Consider the following 18,287-nt stretch of genomic DNA (forward strand, 5'->3'; position numbering starts at 1 on the left):
ACTAATCTTATTAATTCCTATATAGTAAGCATATTCTTTGTTATAAAATGGTTTTATGATCTTATGAGATGTTCATCTGTAATTACATTTAACAAATGAGCTTTTATAAAATGTATAACAAGTAGACTGAGTGAGAGGGTTTCTGTGATAATTGAAGTAGAATGTGCAATTCTATATCAGGACGGAGGCGAGGATTATGCAGATCTTCCTTCACTTTATTCACATAATCTATCAATCAATCAATCAATCAATCAATCACAGACATTTATATAGCGCACTACTTACCCGGAGGGTCTCAAGGCGCTGGTGGGGGGGGAGTGCTGCTACTGCTCGAATAGCCAGGTCTTGAGCTTCTTCCTGAAGGAGAGGTGGTCTTGGGTCAGGCGCAGGTCGGAAGGTAGGGAGTTCCAGGTCTTGGCGGCCAGGTAGGAGAAGGACCTTCCTCCTGTTGTCGTTCTCCGGATGCGGGGGATGGCGGCGAGGGGGTGGTTGGCTGATCGGAGATGTCGTTTGGGAACGTGGAAGTTGATGCGGTTGTTGCGGTAGCTCGGGCCTTGATCGTGTAGGGCTTTGTGTGCGTGGGTGAGGAGGCGGAAGGTGATTCTTTTGTTGACGGGGAGCCAATGCAGGTCTCTCAGATGTCCGGAGATGTGGCTGTGTCGTGGGATGTCGAGGATGAGTCTGGCTGAGGGGTTCTGGATCCGCTGGAGTCTCTTCTGGAGCTTGGCGGTGGTTCCGGCGTAGAGGGTGTTGCCGTAGTCCAGTCGGCTGGTGACGAGGGCCTGGGTGACCGTCTTCCTTGTCTCGGTGGGGATCCACCGGAAGATCTTCCGTAGCATGCGCAGGATGTTGAAGCATGACGAGGAGACGGCGTTGACTTGTCTGGTCATGGTGAGGGAGGAGTCCAAGATGAAGCCAAGGTTGCGTGCGTGGTCTGTCGGTTTGGGAGCGCTGCCCAGGGCGGGGGGCCACCAGGAGTCGTCCCAGGCGGAGGGCGAGGAACCCAGGATGAGGACTTCCGTCTTGTCTGAGTTCAGTTTCAGGCGGCTGGTCGTCATCCACTCGGCTACGTCTTTCATCCCTTCGTGAAGGTTGGCTCTGGCGGCGGCGGGGTCGTTGGTCAGGGAGAGGATCAGCTGGGTGTCGTCAGCGTAGGAGATGATGTTGAGGTTGTGTTGGCGTGCGATGGCTGCGAGGGGGCTCATGTATACGTTGAAGAGGGTGGGGCTCAGCGAGGATCCTTGAGGGACGCCACAGATGACTTCGGTGGCCTCTGACTTGTACGTGGTAGACGGACTCTCTGTGTTCTTCCGTCGAGGAAGGAGATGATCCATTCCAGTGCCTTCTCCTGGATACCGACGTTGCTGAGGCGCTGCACTAGGGTGCGGTGGCAGACAGTGTCGAAAGCCGCGGAGAGGTCTAGAAGGATGAGGGCCGCTGTTTCTCCGTTGTCCATCAGGGCTCGGATGTCATCGGTGGCAGCGATGAGGGCGGTCTCGGTGCTGTGGTTGGCTCGGAAGCCAGACTGTGAGGGGTCGAGGGATCCATTCGTCTCGAGGAAGGCGGCCAGCTGCTTGTTGACGGTCTTCTCGAGGACTTTGGCTGGGAACGGGAGGAGCGAGATGGGGCGGTAGTTCTTGAGTTCGGTGGGGTCCGCTGTAGGTTTCTTTAGTAGGGCGCTGAGTTCGGCGTGCTTCCAGCTCTCCGGGAAGGTGGCGGTCTCGAAGGAGGTGTTGATGATGTCCCGCAGGTGGGGTGCGATGACTGCGTCGGCCTTGTTGAAGATGTGGTGAGGGCAGGGGTCGGTCGGAGATCCGGAGTGGATGGAGTTCATCATGTGGATGGTGTCTTCGGTGCTGATCGGAGTCCAGGTGCGGAGGGTGGTGGAGGGGGGCGGTGGTTCGGTTGTGGCGTGCGTCGGTTGAGTGCTGAAGCTGTTGTGTATGTCCGCGATCTTGTTGTGGAAGTATGAGGCGAGGGAGTTGCAGAGGTCTTGCGATGGGGTGATGTCGTTGTTTCCGGCGTTGGGGTTGGAGAGCTCTTTGAAAATGTTGAAGAGTTCCTTGCTATTGTGTGCGTTGTTGTCCAGCCGGTCCTTGAATGCAGTTTTCTTAGTGGCGCGGATCAGTTGGTGGTGCTTCCGGGTGGCCAGCTTGAGGGCGGTCATGTTGTCCGGTGTTGGTTCCCTTCTCCAGGCTTTCTTGAGGGCTCGGCAGTTCTTCTTGGAGCTCTTGAGTTCGTCGGTGAACCATGGGGCCTTCTTGCTGCCGGGTCTGCTAGGCGGGGTCCTCAGTAGGGCGAGTTCGTCCGCGCAGTTGTTGATCCACTTCGTGAGGTTGTCGGCGGCCTGGCTGGGGTTCGCTGAGCTGGCGGGGGGGTGCTGGTTCAGGGAAGTGGCGAGCTGGTCGGCTGTGATCTTGTTCCAGCTTCTTCGAGCAACCGGTTGCTGGTGGTGGTGGATCATCGTTCTTCTGAAGGTGAAGTGGACGCAGCTGTGGTCCGTCCAGTGGAGTCCAGTGGCGTGGCTGAAGGCGATGTCTTTGCTGGATGGGAAGACGGCGTCGAGTGTGTGTCCGGCGAGGTGGGTGGGGGTGGATACCAGCTGCTTGAGTCCGAGGTTGGCGAGGTTGTCGAGCAGGGTGATGGTGTTGCGGTCATTGTTGTTCTCCAGGTGGAAGTTGAGGTCCCCCAGGAGGATGTATTCGGCGGAGGGGAGGGCATGCGGGCTGACGAAGTCGGCGATGTCCTCGCTGAATTGTGTGCGTGGTCCCGGGGGTCGGTAGATCAGGGTGCCTCTGAGGGTGGTCTTCGGGTCGGTGCGGATCTGGAAGTGCAGGTGTTCGGCGGTTTTCAGGGTGTCGTCGGTGTTGGTCGTGATGTGGATGGTGTCCCTGTGGATGATGGCGATGCCTCCTCGAGTCTGTTTGACGTGGTCTCTTCGGGTGATCTTGTAGCCCTCTGGGATGGCGATGGCGATGTCGGGCGCTGAGGAGTCGTTCATCCAGGTTTCTGTGAGGAAGGCGACGTCAGGAGCTGTGGTGTCTAGGAGGTTCCAGAGTTCGATGGCGTGCCTGTGGACGGAGCGGGTGTTGAGCAGGATGCACTTGAGGTGGTTGCTGCTGGTGTTCGGCTTGGCGGGTGCTGGTGTGGGGTAGGTCCGGATGCAGGTGAACTTGCAGGCGTGGCAGCTGAAGGGTCCGTGGGTGCGCCTCGGGGTGGCTCGGTAGCATCCAGGGATCCCGCCGGTGTTGAGTGCGATGAGTTCGGTGGCGTTGTAGGACAGTCGGGGCGTCTTTCGTCGGTGGGGGCCAGGGGTCCTGGCGCTGGGCGCGGTCCGGTCGCGGACGGGCGCAGACGGGCTTACCTTTGGCTCGCCTTCGGCGCACAATCGGCGCTCCCGCTGCGCGTGACCGCTGCGCGTTCGCACTTCGCCATATATGGCGAAGTGCGATGGAGGGCGGGGCAGCTGGGAGGCGGGAGCGGGGAGGGTACAGAAAGAAAAAAGGGGGCGTGGTCAGCGGCGGTGGCGGGAAGCGGGTAGGGAGGAGACGGGGCAAACAGGCAGGAATGCAAACAGTTTAAACAAAATTACAATAAAAATACAATAACAATACAGATAGTGCTGAGGGGCACAGGGAGAGATAGCGAGCACAGCGATACGCCGTGGGAGACCACGCCGCTCGATGGAAGGGGGCGTGGTCACACGGCGGCGGCCGGGGCAGCGAGGCAGGCAGGCGGGGAGGCACACGCAGCAGCTGGTGGCCGTGCGGCGCGGGGGGTGTCCTAAACTAGGTCACACTCACCTGCGTCGCACGGTCGCCATATATGGCCAAGTGCGAGGGAGGGCGGGGCAGCTGGGAGGCGGGAGCGGGAGGGTACAGAAAGAAAAAAGGGGGCGTGGTCAGCGGCGGTGGCGGGAAGCGGGTAGGGAGGAGACGGGGGCAAACAGGCAGGAATGCAGATTCAAAGAACATCGTAAAAAACACGATAAACACAAAACCAAACTACACATCCCATGAACACAGGGGAAGTAGTCTCTATGGTAATAACAGTCCCAAGAGAGTCCAGCATATATAATGAGATGACGTCCTTTCCTCTTCCTCTTTTTTCACTGCTCGTCAGTTAAGTGCCATTTTCTCTTCGCTTATCTGACATGTGATCTTTGCATAGCTATTTCATTGATGTGTTGTGACCTGTTTAGTTGGTACATGCTTGATTGTTCGGCGCGGTAGGCTTTGCCCGAGCGCCTTCATTGCCTGAGCTCGCGGATCTTGACGCACCGGTTTCCGCACGCTGCCAGGACTCTGTGGGGCGCCTCGTTACCGCGCATAGTAGGCTTCCTGAGCGCTGCCACAGGCTTTGAGACGCGTTCGGGAGCATGGGCACTGAGCAGCTACCGGCCCGCGTCCCGACCAACTCTCTCCTCGGGCACTGCTTGACAGTGTTTTTTTCCTTATGTAGAGGGACAGCGCCACCTAGTGGGGCTTCTTAGTATTGCCTGGTTATTTGGTGATTTTTGAGCAGCTTTATTTATACCCTTCGCAGCACAGGAGAGAGGGCTGCCTGATTAATTTACTGAGGCGATTGTTGGTGCTCTCACTCTCAATAATGTCTTCTTCAGAAGCACACTTTCATTCCCCTACTCAAGGGGCGGAAATTGCCTGGCCTCCCCAGAGTCTCCCTCCTGCAGTGGACCAGGCCCTCTCGCAGGCCATCTCTAGGGCGCTGGCCCCCCTGCAGATAGGATGGACCAGTTAGCAAAGAGTTTCCCGGGGGTGTTCAGCGACCCTAGTTTGGCGATGGCGGGTCCCAGTGACTCCCAAGGGGATGGTAAAAAGGCCAGAAAGTGTCCCGCAGGGCACTTCGAAGGGTTTGACAGGATTCGTGAATCCTTCATTAAAAGTGCAGAGATGCTTAAACAGGCACCCTGCCGGGAGGAGGATGACCCAGGAGAAAACGGCGACTTGGTCGCCCCAAATTTGGACCCCGATTGTGGTCTTTCCCTAGCTTGGGAGGGTGTCTCAGAAGGTGATGTTTCCTCTGCCAAGGATCAGGATTTGGGTCACCCCTGGCACCCGGTTTCTCGGTCCTCTGAGTCCCAGGATGGGGACGGGGGACCTTCGGACATGTTTGAACCGACGCAAGGTCCTTTGAGTGGTTTCCTGATGCCAAAGTAGCTGATTATGTGGCATCTAAGATTCGCCAGCCCCTAGAACGGGAGGTTAGGTCTGGAATGAGAGGGGAATGCCCCCGTCCTTCGCTTAAGGGGAAAGTGGCCCACACACCTGATACTGATGAAAAGCTTTGTACGTTTTTCACAAAATATATGTGGGATCCCAAGAAGGGCATAGACAGATCCTGGAGAAATTGCCAGGATAAACTCCTGGACGTGGTAGGGCCCCTGATTATCCAGCTGGCAGAACGGTCGAAAGAGTCGGGCAGCCCTATGTCTACAGAGATAGTCGCGGGTTGGGTGCAACGTGCCATCTGCCTTCTCGGTAACGCAAATTGCGCCCTAGCGGCTGAGAGGCAGAGATCCCTCCTTATAAGGATCGATCCCAAATTAGGGGACTTGGGGACATCTGAAGCAGGTCCTGTAGCTCAGTGAAAGCTTTTTGGAGAGCCGTTTGTCAAAGAATTGAATACATTTGTCACCACGTTTTCGGCACTGGTCAAGGCTCAGGCCTCTATAAAGAAGATTTTTCTGGGGCGTGTTTTTGCCGGGGCTGGAAGAGGCAGGGGTCGCTCTTCCGGCCGCTCACAACAGCAAGGACCCTCCAATCAGAGTCAGCAACGGCGGAACAATGGCTGGAATGATGGCCACCAGGGAACCTTGTACCCCAGTAGAGGTTCAGGAAGAGGAAAGGTCGGAACAACAGAGGAGGCGCCAACACCCCGGGAGGTCCCTCTGGTAGGGATTACCCTTTCTTCCCCTCGAAATCTGGGGGGGAAGCTTTCTCATTTTGCACAAAATTTGGGATGCATAACCCTGGACCCATGGGTATTACAGACAGTAAGGGGTTTTCATATAGAGTTGTACGGAACCCGATTCAGTCGGCACGCTGAGGTTCCGTGACGATTCAAACCCGTGTTTTCGACATTGTCGTAAACCTATAATTCCGGTACCAGTGAACCGTAAATGATCCATATAGTATATCCTGGTGTTATTGCTATGCTATGAGCAAGAGCACTCTTGTTATGAGCACATTTCCGGTATACCAATGGCATCCATTTTGGAATACGGCATCCATCTTGTATTCTTGCCCTCACATAGTCAATGAACAAACAGTGACCTCTGATCAATTCATTTCGCTAAAGGACACGTAGGCTTTAGCCCGGCGATGCACCTTGTTAATGACACGTAAACCTTAGTTCAGAAACGCTGTGGCCGCATGACTCGACAGAAGCTGCCTCCTCTGCCTGAGGCCAGTCCTGCTATACTGGTTCTCGTGCTCGTTGGCCTGATCATGATTAGGCGGCCGAAGACAGTAGCCTTGCCCATTTACGACTCACAAACATCTCTTATCCTGCTTTTCTATCTCCTACACCTGGCTCTGCTCCTTTCCTTCTGGGCCTTTATTATGGGGAGGTAACGAAATTTACGATGAGGCGGCCCGGCTCTTGAATGAAAAGATGACATGAGATTATGATTGAACAGTGGGAACCCCTCATTCGTAATGTTTGACATCAGAACTTCGTTGACTGTTCCTGTTTGACGCCAAATATTTATCGTTTAGGATACAAAGTTTAAGAAATGTACGAGTATGTGAAGAATGTTGCCTACAGCTAAAAATTGTGTATTTAAGGAGCAACCCACTTAGTACAACTCGAACAGGCTCCTAGAATCTGCCCGTGTGTAGTTTCTGTGACTTCTGTATCCCTGCAGTAATAAACCTTTGGTCTTTGACGCCACCATCGAGAAGCCCCTGTTTCTGTTTATCTGTGCACCGAGACAGGTAGAACTCAGGGGTCTTCGGGTGTGTATCCCTGGCACCTCTGGACCTTAATTAGTCCAGAACTCCAATTGGCGCCCAATGTGGGGCAACGTCATTCGGTACCGGTCCAAAAGCCTGAAGAGTTCGAGAAGCTTCGTGTGAAGATTCCAGAGGGAGGCGCCCCACTTCATCGATCCCGGTATATCGCAAAAGTGGCCCGACGTTCTCTTCCACGAGGGTTCCCGTTCAGACGGCTGCAGAGGTCCGCTGCCTTGACTGTCGCCCTGTCTTGGACCCGAGGTGCAGACCTTAGTACGGCGAGACGTAGACGGGTTTCTCCTTGGTGACGTCTTCAGTGCCTCAGTTAAGTATTAAGTGGTTGCTAGTTGTTTTTTGGTTACTTTGTAAGGATTTATCAATTGGTTGCTTCTGTTCGGATAATCCTTTCAGTTCTCTGACTTGGCTTGGTTTTGTAGATTATCACTGGTTGTTTTCGTTACGATAATCTTTGGTTTGGTTTGGGTATCGATACATTTGTTCATTTGGTAGGCCTAAGTTCTAAGTTAGATTGCGCATTTTTGTTTGCGTTTGTTCTGTGTTCCGGTTTGTCAAAATGGTAAGTCGAAAAAACTGTATGTTTTCATGTTTTGGTTGCAACAGGGATTCCCGGTTGGAGGACTCATGTCCGGTTCCTCCGATTGGAACTCCTACTTACGAGCTCTATTGCAAGCATGGTGTGGGTCCTATATCTTATAATGAGGTGTGGGTCCGTTACACGAAAAAGGATGGTGTCCTTAGTGTGCCACTACATGGTAGTTTTGAACCTGAAATCCTTGATAATTTAGAAATAAAACTGTTTAAGAAGAAAGCCCGGCCGGCAATGTTTGATTCTTTCCGTTGTTGGCGAAAAGAATCCAAACAAAGAGAGCTTAAGAAATTGAAGAAAGAGCAAAAAGAGCAACGGTTGACCTTAATGCAGTCTGCTAAGCAGCTGCAACTCAATGAAATTGAGAAAGCGATAGAGATATCTGATAGAGAACATAATTTGGCGATTGACAAGTGCTACCCTGCCTTGCCATCATGTGCTGCTAAGCCAGTAGAGGACCCTGAAAAGGATCCCCTGTTGTCTTATTTGTTGAGATCACCTCCACCGTATGCACAGGGTGCTACGGCTCCACCTTTGCCACATGTTTTGTTACCGGCTGCTGGACAGCCTGGGATACCTGCTCCTGTGAATCCAGTCCCTGCACTCCCTGTGGTTAACAGTATTCCTCCGGCACCCCCTCTTCCAGGGTTGCCTGCTCCTCTGCCTATGCCTGCTCTGCTTATACCTGTTGTTTCGCAAGTTGCTTTGCCTGCTACCCCTACTCTTACTGTTTCATCTGTTCCAACTACTACTCTACTCAAAACTTCTACAAGCTATATGTCTCCGCTTTCTGTTCGTCGGAAAATCACTGAATCTGTCACTAATATCCTATCTCCTTTTTACAAAACTCTAATTAAGACTCCTGCCTCTGACTCTACTCAGAGACGTAGTCAGCTTCCTAATGTTGAAGAACGAGGAATATTAGATTCTACGGCCCTTAGGTGGATTTCGAAAGTTGGAAGGTATGATGTACGAGATGTATTGGAAACATTTATGCAATGGAATGAACCGACACAGCGCTATGTGTTCGATGTGATGTGTTCCCTTTTGCGTGAGGATTGGGATGAGGATGACTCTGAATCAGTTCCGGATGATTTAATTTGTGTTCAACAAAAATTTGCTGCAGGTATGATAGTAGGTCAGGACGTAAAAGAAGCGATGGAACTGATTTTAGGCTATAGGTCTGATCCTTCTCTCCGCTCACCAAGGGACCTAGAGAAATGTAGCACAAAACAAGGTCGTCAATACCCGATGAGGGAGGTTCCGCCAATATGGCGTGAAGCCATTCAAGCTGATGCGGTCAATGGTATTGTAGCCGCTCCAGCACAGTTCCAGAGAGTGTGGATACACATTCCGTGGAAACGAGCTGAAGTGTTAGCAGTAAAACAGGCGTTGCCAGATCCGCGTAAGAATCCAGCCGGGTATTATAAAGAGCTGACTCAGACGGTTCAAGCTTGTGTTATGAACTTAGCAGACATCGACAAGCTATTTGGCAATGTAGTGCCGCAACCTATTTGGGCTAAAATTCGTAACGAAAATCATCAAGTTGCCCTAGGTGGTGATTGGGCAGCTATAGTAGCGGCAGATGGTCAACAAATTGGTGGTTCTAAGCCCGAACCTCTGATTGCTAATTTACCTGGTAGGATAATTGATTTAATGAAAACTTTGATGCCAGCATTGCGCGTTAATTGGGACAAATTGTCCGCATGCAAGCAGAAGAAAGACGAAAGCGTCTCCGACTTCTTCACTAGATTTGAAGAAACTTTCGTAGATCACAGTGGTCAGGATATGAGCACGGAGGGAGGCCAGAGATTGTTTGTCGATAAATTTGTGCATAATTTGTTACCAGAGCTTAGTAATAAATTAAAAGATTCTGAAAGTGCGTGGGCTGTCTCTACGACTGCGCAAATCCTTGCAACCGCCCAGTACTATGAAAATAGGGATAAAGAAGAGAAAGAAAAGTCAGAAAAGAAAACAAAAGATTTAAAAACTAAAGTCCTTTTGCAGCAGGCATATCCACCTCGCACGAATCAGGCAAACTCACAGCAAGGGCCATATCAGAGGATGGATTACGGTTACCAAAGACAGCAGGTACAATGGAATCAGTGTGCTTACTGCAAAAAGGAAGGTCATTATAAGAATGAGTGTCCAGTTCTAAATGCGCAAAATAATGGTGTTCCAGGTCAGAGAGGTCGTGGTGGTTTTACGCAAACCCCTAGAGGCCGAGGACGAGGCACTATGCCTCCGCAGACTAATGATCGTCCTTCTAATTATTTCGATCAGCGAAACGGACAATCTGTACAGCCTGGTAGATCTCAACAGTACCACGTTGAAGATTATTGTGAGGTTAGCGAGGAAATTCGACAAGATGAGTACTAGGACAGCCATGGACAAAGAGAGGGAGTAGTATCAGTTCCAGTAGATCAGAGTGGGCCTTATGTCGCAGTAGCTACATCAGGTGTAGTCGAACCGTTTCTGTTGGATACTGGTGCAGCAAAAAGTTCTATCATGCATGCAAAACTCCCTGGCGCACCTTTGTCTGGCTTAACGAACGTTTCAGTAGGTTTTTCAGGCGCCCCTGTTCACAATCCTGTTTCTGGTCCTTTGTCTATTTCTGTTGGGCCTTGTCAATTAAAAGCACCCCTGATTTTGACGACCGGTTGCAATGAAAATCTGCTTGGTTTAGACCTGTTAAAACGCCTGTATGCGACACTGTACTGTTCTCCTTCAGGAGTACAGCTTACGTTAGGTAAGAGAGTCATCTCCCCAATGTACTTGTCAAAGGATGCGCTCCCACTGGAGCTGCGTTCTCTCCCTGATACTCTTTGGGCGACTGGTCCTAATGATGTAGGTCTTTTGGAAATTCCTCCTTATGTAGTAAGTTTGAAGGCAAATGTTAAATTCCCACGAATTCCACAATATAGGATCTCTAGCGAAGGTGAACGTGCGCTTTTATTGATAGTGCAAGATTTGATCCAGAAAGACGTAATAGAAGAAACTAGAGGGAATGTCTGTAACAGCCCTGTCCTGCCGATTCTAAAACGCACTGATCCTTCAAAACCTCCAGTCTACAGATTTGTAATTGACCTTAGAGAGGTTAACAAAATTGTGATTCCACAGTTTCCTGTGGTTCCAGACATTACTGCATTGTTGACGTTGATTCCTGCTACAGCCACATGGTTTTCAGTGATCGACTTGAAGAATGCCTTTTTCAGCATTCCGATAGCCGAGGAAAGCAGGGATATTTTCGGCTTTTCTCTAGGAGGTCGTAGTTTCAGGTTTAAGCGCGCTCCACAAGGCTATTGTGAAAGCCCATCCATTTACAGTCAGGCATTAAAAAGTCAGTTAGATTCTTTTGTGCTTCCTCCTGGTTCTGCCTTGGTGCAATATGTAGATGACCTTCTAGTGGCTGCTGATGATGAGGAAACTTGCAAAACAGCTACAATTTCCCTACTGCATCATTTGTCGGATTTACATCACAAGGTGTCACCTTCCAAACTGCAATATTGTTGTCAAGAAGTGACCTACTTAGGTCATCTCTTGTCAAAGGAGGGAAGAAGGTTGACCCCGGAGAGAATAAAAGCAATTACGCAGATGAATGCTCCTAGCACACAGAGAGAAGTGCGTGCGTTTTTAGGTATTACTTCATACTGCAGGCAATGGATCCCAAATTTTTCTCTCTTGGCAAAACCATTGGTGGCCCTGACTGGAAAAGGTGTTCCAAGTCCGGTGCTATGGCCTGACGAATGTCAGCAGAGTTTCTCTGAGTTACGAAATGCACTGTGTTCAGCTCCTGTGTTGGGTACACTTGACTACAGCAAGCCATTTACACTCTATGTTCATGAGAGAGAAGGTTGTACGTTGAGTGTTTTGACGCAACGATTTGGTGATAAACAACGTCCTTGTGCGTATTTTTCATCAACATTAGACCCGGTAGCCAGAGCGTTGCCGAGTTGTTTAAGAGCTACAGCAGCAGCTGCAGTGTCCATTCGACAATCTGCTGGTCTGGTCATGAACAATATGCTAGTAGTTATGGTTCCACATGCCGTGGATACACTCATGAACCGAACGAAAACTCAGCACCTCACCAGTGCTAGATTATCAGGCTATGAGCTGACACTTCTAGCGAGTCACATTCAGATTAAAAGATGCAATGCACTGAATCCAGCAACACTATTGCCGACCAGCCAGGAGTCGAGTGATTCTGAACCCCATGACTGTTGTTTTAGAACCGAGGAAGAGACAAAAGGACGGATTGATCTTAAGGACACTCCGTTACCAGATCCAGATGGCACGTTATATGTTGACGGGTCTTGTTTTAAATTGGAGAATGGTGATGTGACAGCTGCCTACGCAGTAACGACTTTGAGTACGATTGTGGAGACTGCAAGAGTGAGTCAGAATTCTGCCCAAGCTGCAGAATTAATTGCATTGACTAGAGCGTGTGTTTTAGCTAAGGGAAAGAGAGTGAATATGTTTACAGATAGTCAGTACGCGTTCGGCGTAGCGCATAGTTTTGGTCGACTGTGGAAGGAAAGAGGTTTTATTACGTCCCATGGGACTAAGATCCAGCATGGTCAGTTAGTCAATGACTTGTTGGAATCTCTAATCTTACCGACTGAAGTTGCGATTATAAAGTGCAGTGCTCATCGAGCGGTTACGGATGATGTCGGTCGTGGAAATGCTTTTGCTGATGAGATAGCTAAAAAGACAGCTAGGAATACGATGAGTGGGATGTACGTTGCGTCGTCTGCGAGATGGATTGCTGAATCGGGAATGTGTGAGGACACAGTGGAAAGTGTGAAAGCAATTCAGGAAGAAGCGACTGAAGAGGAAAAGATTGCATGGAAAGAGAAAACGGGTAAATTGGACTCGAGTGGATGTTGGATTGACTTGTCGGAGCATCAGCGTTGGATGTTGCCTGATGCGTATGTGCTTGCGGTGGTAACGATGGCGCATGGAGCAGCGCACATCAGTTCAAAAGGGATTTGTAAAATGTTGGCCCCAGTCTGGAGGAATGATGGAATCAGTAAGTGTGCAGAAAGAGTGGTTAAGAACTGCATGGTCTGCCTGATGCATAATCCTGGTAAGGGAACCCCCACACCCGCTGGACATTTTGCTCCTCCTTCTTGTCCCTTCGAAGTGATTCAGTTGGATTTCATCCACATGGACCGATGTAATAACCTTAAATATGTCCTAGTGGTAGTCTGTGCTTTTTCGAGGTGGATTGAAGCATATCCGTTAAAAGATAACACTGCTTTGTCCACTGCTAAAATCCTCCTGAAAGAATACTTCCCCAGGTATGGAATGCCACGGATTGTATGGCCAGGCAATGGGAGTGAGTTCGTAGGGAAAGTTATGCAGAGTGTGTGTGCAGGATTAGGGATTAAACAAAAATTTCATAGTGCGAACCACCCCCAGTCAGCAGGTTTAGTTGAAGGGTACAATGGTACTCTTAAACTGAAACTTGCTGAGATCCAAGCTTCCACGGGTTTGTCCTGGCCAGATGCACTACCGTTGGCTTTGTTATCCACTAGAGCGACTGTGCACTCTCGAGTAGGGCTTAGCCCATATGAGATTGTGTTCGGTCGCCCTGCAAATGTCTGGGGGGTACCGAGACCACGAGAATTTAAGCAGCTAGAGTACCCAATGTTAATTGATTACCTTTTTGACTTGACTGCTAAATTGAGTCTCATTCACCAACAGGTTTTCGATGCATTACCAAAGCCTCCGGAAAGTCCAGGTCACCAGCTGAAACCCGGAGATTTTATCCTCATCCGGAACTTCGGACGGACCAGGAATCTCCAACCAAAGTTTGTGGGCCCCTTTCAGGTGCTCTTGGCGACAAGGACTGCTGTACGTGTGGTTGGCCGGAAAAATTGGGTCCACGCCACTCACACTAAGCGTGTACCCCTTCCACTCCCTTATGACAATTGGGTTAGACAAGGAATTGGTGCCTCTGACACAGAACCTGTTCCTAGATATGTTCCCTTTAGTGATGCAGAACTGACAACTGATTCAACGAACTCTGACTCCCCCCCTGAAGCTGCTTCTTTGATTACTGACCAGAACATTGCATCGAACGAACATTTGTCATCTGCGAATTCGAACATTGTTGCTCCTGCTGGAAATAGACTAGTCCCGGATCAAACGAAGCCAGGAAAACTGAGATACAACCTTCGTTCTCATTCTAAGGACAAATAAAGCAGGAAACTGCATTTTTCACATTTGATCTATTACATTATCAGCGGCCAGGAAGTTTACTGAACATTTTTGTATTTCCCTGTTTATTTCTGTTGTTTCTGTTACCTTGCCGTCTGGGTCGCCGTAGGGTCGTGGCTTTGTGCCTAGTTGAATTTGCGGGGGCCAGACACAAGGTCGGTCTTTCTGTTGGTTTTGGGAACTCCCAGGGCTGATAGAGACATTTTCAACTACGTACAAATCATCAGTGGTCACGAGCGGTTGTAGAAGATGGAACTTCCTGGGCTGCGCCAAGAGAATGTAATTTATGCTCGCAGGAATAGATTATACAAAATTTTACATAACAAATGCTTTCTGATGCAATGTGCAATTACATTTTTGATTGTTTTAATAACGTTGGTGGGTGGAATTGCCTTTGGTATTCATTTAATCTTTGCACCGATCACGACTACAGTACCTCCCCATGTTCCTGTTTCTCCTACCGTTGCTTCTCTTCATTCCTTTCATCCGTTTCCTGAACATGAGCAAGCTTGACGCTCAGAATTTATAAATAACACTTTTGTACAGCTCTTGCACCAACACCAACTGGTAGTTAACACAACGGACTGCTGGGTGTGTGGTTTGATACCACATACCATGGATAAGGGCATCCCCTACCTGGTCTTGCCTTTTAGCTATAATGGATCATGTCGGGCCTTTCAGACAGTATTTGTCTATGCCCTCGAGACCTATCCCCCGCGTCCTCCACGTTCCACCAAGTATAACTCCGCTAATAAAGCCTTGGTAAAGGGAATAACTGACATGATTAAAGACGTCAATAACACCCCATTTATTCCTAAAGATGAGCTACGAGTTTATTTGAGTTGGAATGCTACGGAGTATAGCATTAGTTTGGGTGAAAACAAGCGTAAGAGCTCCACTCCAGTTTGGGTCGTACCTCACCGAGGTCAAGTCTGTTTGCAAGGTAATGGGAGGAATCCAAGAGCTCGGCTAGGGAAGAGTGACTGTGTTGAAACTTATGTGTATCCATCCAACTCTTCCCCTGCCTTCCTAACTGCTAAGGGTACCTACTTCATCTGTCGAGATAGAGCATATACATGGTTGCCTGCTGACTTTTCAGGTTCATGTTATATTGCTCGACTGTTGCCTCCGACATACACAGCTGCCCCAAATTATCACAAAACCAGAGTTGTAAGAGGTGTCTTTAACAAGGAAGATACTGCTGGTCAGGAAGCCGGAGACTTCTTCAAAGGCTTCCTTCCGTTCTGGGGGCCTATGGCCAATAGTAGAAATCTACGTCAGCTAACACGGGTAGTTGAGTCTACTATTACAGAAACTGCTGGTGCCCTTAGTAACTTAACAGCTGAGCTCCAGGCGGATCGTCTCATGACATTACAGAATTGTATGGTTCTTGATGTAATACTTGCAGATCGAGGTGGGGTATGCAGAATGATCCAATCGAGCTGCTGTGCTTATATCCCTAATAATGCTCCAACAGTGTACGAAGCGATCTCTAAGCTACACAAGATCTCCGACTCTATTCATGTAGACAAGGGAAATTGGTCATTAATGGAATGGCTTTGGACTCTGTTATCAGCGTGGGGATGGAAGGTCCTGATGGTCATTGGTATTGTCTTGGTGTTCCTATTCTCGTGCTGTCTTGTTATCCAGTGTGGTCCTGCCTTGTGTAGCCTCTGTGCTGCAACCTGTTTAAGGAAACCACCTGTGTTGGGAGACAAGGTACGAGAAAGAATAATGCTACAGCAACATATCACTGACCTGATGAACATCGAGATAGACCCTGACATAGAGTGAGAAATTGCCTATGTAAGGGCAAAAGGAGGGTCTGAGGTTCCGTGACGATTCAAACCCGTGTTTTCGACATTGTCGTAAACCTATAATTCCGGTACCAGTGAACCGTAAATGATCCATATAGTATATCCTGGTGTTATCGCTATGCTATGAGCAAGAGCACTCTTGTTATGAGCACATTTCCGGTATACCAATGGCATCCATTTTGGAATACGGCATCCATCTTGTATTCTTGCCCTCACATAGTCAATGAACAAACAGTGACCTCTGATCAATTCATTTCGCTAAAGGACACGTAGGCTTTAGCCCGGAGATGCACCTTGTTAATGACACGTAAACCTTAGTTCAGAAACGCTGTGGCCGCATGACTCGACAGAAGCTGCCTCCTCTGCCTGAGGCCAGTCCTGCTATACTGGTTCTCGTGCTCGTTGGCCTGATCATGATTAGGCGGCCGAAGACAGTAGCCTTGCCCATTTACGACTCACAAACATCTCTTATCCTGCTTTTCTATCTCCTACACCTGGCTCTGCTCCTTTCCTTCTGGGCCTTTATTATGGGGAGGTAACGAAATTTACGATGAGGCGGCCCGGCTCTTGAATGAAAAGATGACATGAGATTATGATTGAACAGTGGGAACCCCTCATTCGTAATGTTTGACATCAGAACTTCGTTGACTGTTCCTGTTTGACGCCAAATATCTATCGTTTAGGATACAAAGTTTAAGAAATGTACGAGTATGTGAAGAATGTTGCCTACAGCTAAAAATTGTGTATTTAAGGAGCAACCCACTTAGTACAAATCGAACAGGCTCCTAGAATCTGCCCGTGTGTAGTTTCTGTGACTTCTGTATCCCTGCAGTAATAAACCTTTGGTCTTTGACGCCACCATCGAGAAGCCCGTGTTTCTGTTTATCTGTGCACCGAGACAGGTAGAACTCAGGGGTCTTCGGGTGTGTATCCCTGGCACCTCTGGACCTTAATTAGTCCAGAACTCCAACGCCCAAGGCCCTTACATTTCTCATCAGAGGAAGAGGGCTTCATAGAAGCCGAGATTTAGGCTCTTTTTCGGAAGGGAGCTGTTTGCAGGTCGGTACTTCACCCGAACGGTTTTCTCAGCAACCTCTTTCTAGTAGAGAAAAAAGACAAAGGTTTCAGACCAGTTATTAATCTAAGGGAGTTCAACGAATGGCTGGTTTACCACCACTTCAAAATGGAAGGGATACACTTACTTCGGGATCTCCTCCTTCCGGGGAATTGGATGGTACGTATCGACCTAAAGGATGCTTACTTGACGGTTCCCATTTTTTCCCCTCACAGGCTATTCCTCCAGTTCGCTTGGAAGGGGCAGGTTTTCGAATTTCGAGCTCTGCCCTTTGGCCTATCATCGGCTTGTGGTGTTTCACGAAACTGTTGCGCACAGTGGTGGAGACTCTTTGTCAAAGTGTCAAAGAGGGGTGAGAATGATCATCTACGTGGATGATATTCTGATTCTGGATCAGCCGTTGGTCCATCTTTCCCGCAACGTGACCATGACTATTGCGTTACTGCAGGACTTGGGCTTCGTGATCAATGCTCAGAAGTCAGACCTGCATCCAGCGCAGCAGATGGTTTTCCTAGGCTTCCTGATAGACTCAGCAGCATTGAGTTTACCAGAGCCAAAGGTCAACAAGATTCGGAAGGAACTATCCCACGTTCTACGGAGGGACAAGATTTTGCTACGCAAACTTGCCAGGATTGTGGGCTTACTCTCATCATCGATCTAGGCCTATTTTGCCCGGGCCTCTGCATTACAAGGCTCTTCAGAGGTTGAAGGCTCAACATCTACGGAGGGGTTTGACCTATTCGGAGGTCATCCCCATTGTCGGAGGGAGCCAGGACCGATCTGCAATGGTGGATCGACCACATGTCGGCCTGGAACGGTTGAGCGATCTTTGGATCGGCTCCGGACCTGGTGATCGAGTCGGATGCCAGCAGGGCGGGCTGGGGAGCCTGGTGTGGCAGCGTCTCGATGGGCGGCATATAGTCGGAGGAGGAACTCCGGGGACACATCAACTGTCTGGAGCTGCCAGCGGGCTCCGTTGTGGTGAAGTCCCTGACCAAGGACAGGATCTCTTGTTGCATTCTCTTAAGGATGGACAACGTGTCGACAGTGCAGTACATCAATCGCCTGGGAGGCCCTCGTTCCCGGGCCTTATCCAACCTGGCGAAGGACTTCTGGCACTATTGTCTTCTGAATCAGATATCGGTCACAGCGGAATATCTTCCCGGCTTTCAGAACACAGTGGCAGACTGGCACTCCAGGAATTTCTCCAATTCCAGCGACTACCAATATCTTTAATTTTTTGGCGGAATTGTCTCAGAAGGGCCTGGCTTATCGGACGGTCAACTCCTTCCGTTCTGCTATTTCCGCAGGACACAGTGAGATTGAGGGTAAGCCAGCTGGGGAGCATCCTTGGGTTTGTAAATTGATGCGTGGCATCCGGTTGTCCAAACCTCCTGAGCCTAGATATTCGGGCCTAAGGGATGTCAACAGGGTCCTGAGACTCATGCTGGAGTGGCAAGATAACCAGTACCTTTCCCGCAAGGAACTGTCAGCTAAATTGGCATTCTCCTCTGTCTCATTTCGTGTAAACAGGTGTCCGATGTCAGAGCCCTGGACGTGACAGCTAGGGTTTTTACTTCAGAGGGAGTTAT

This window comes from Lissotriton vulgaris, chromosome 9 (assembly GCF_964263255.1).
Source record: "Lissotriton vulgaris chromosome 9, aLisVul1.2, whole genome shotgun sequence".
NCBI classification, from domain to species: domain Eukaryota; kingdom Metazoa; phylum Chordata; class Amphibia; order Caudata; family Salamandridae; genus Lissotriton; species Lissotriton vulgaris.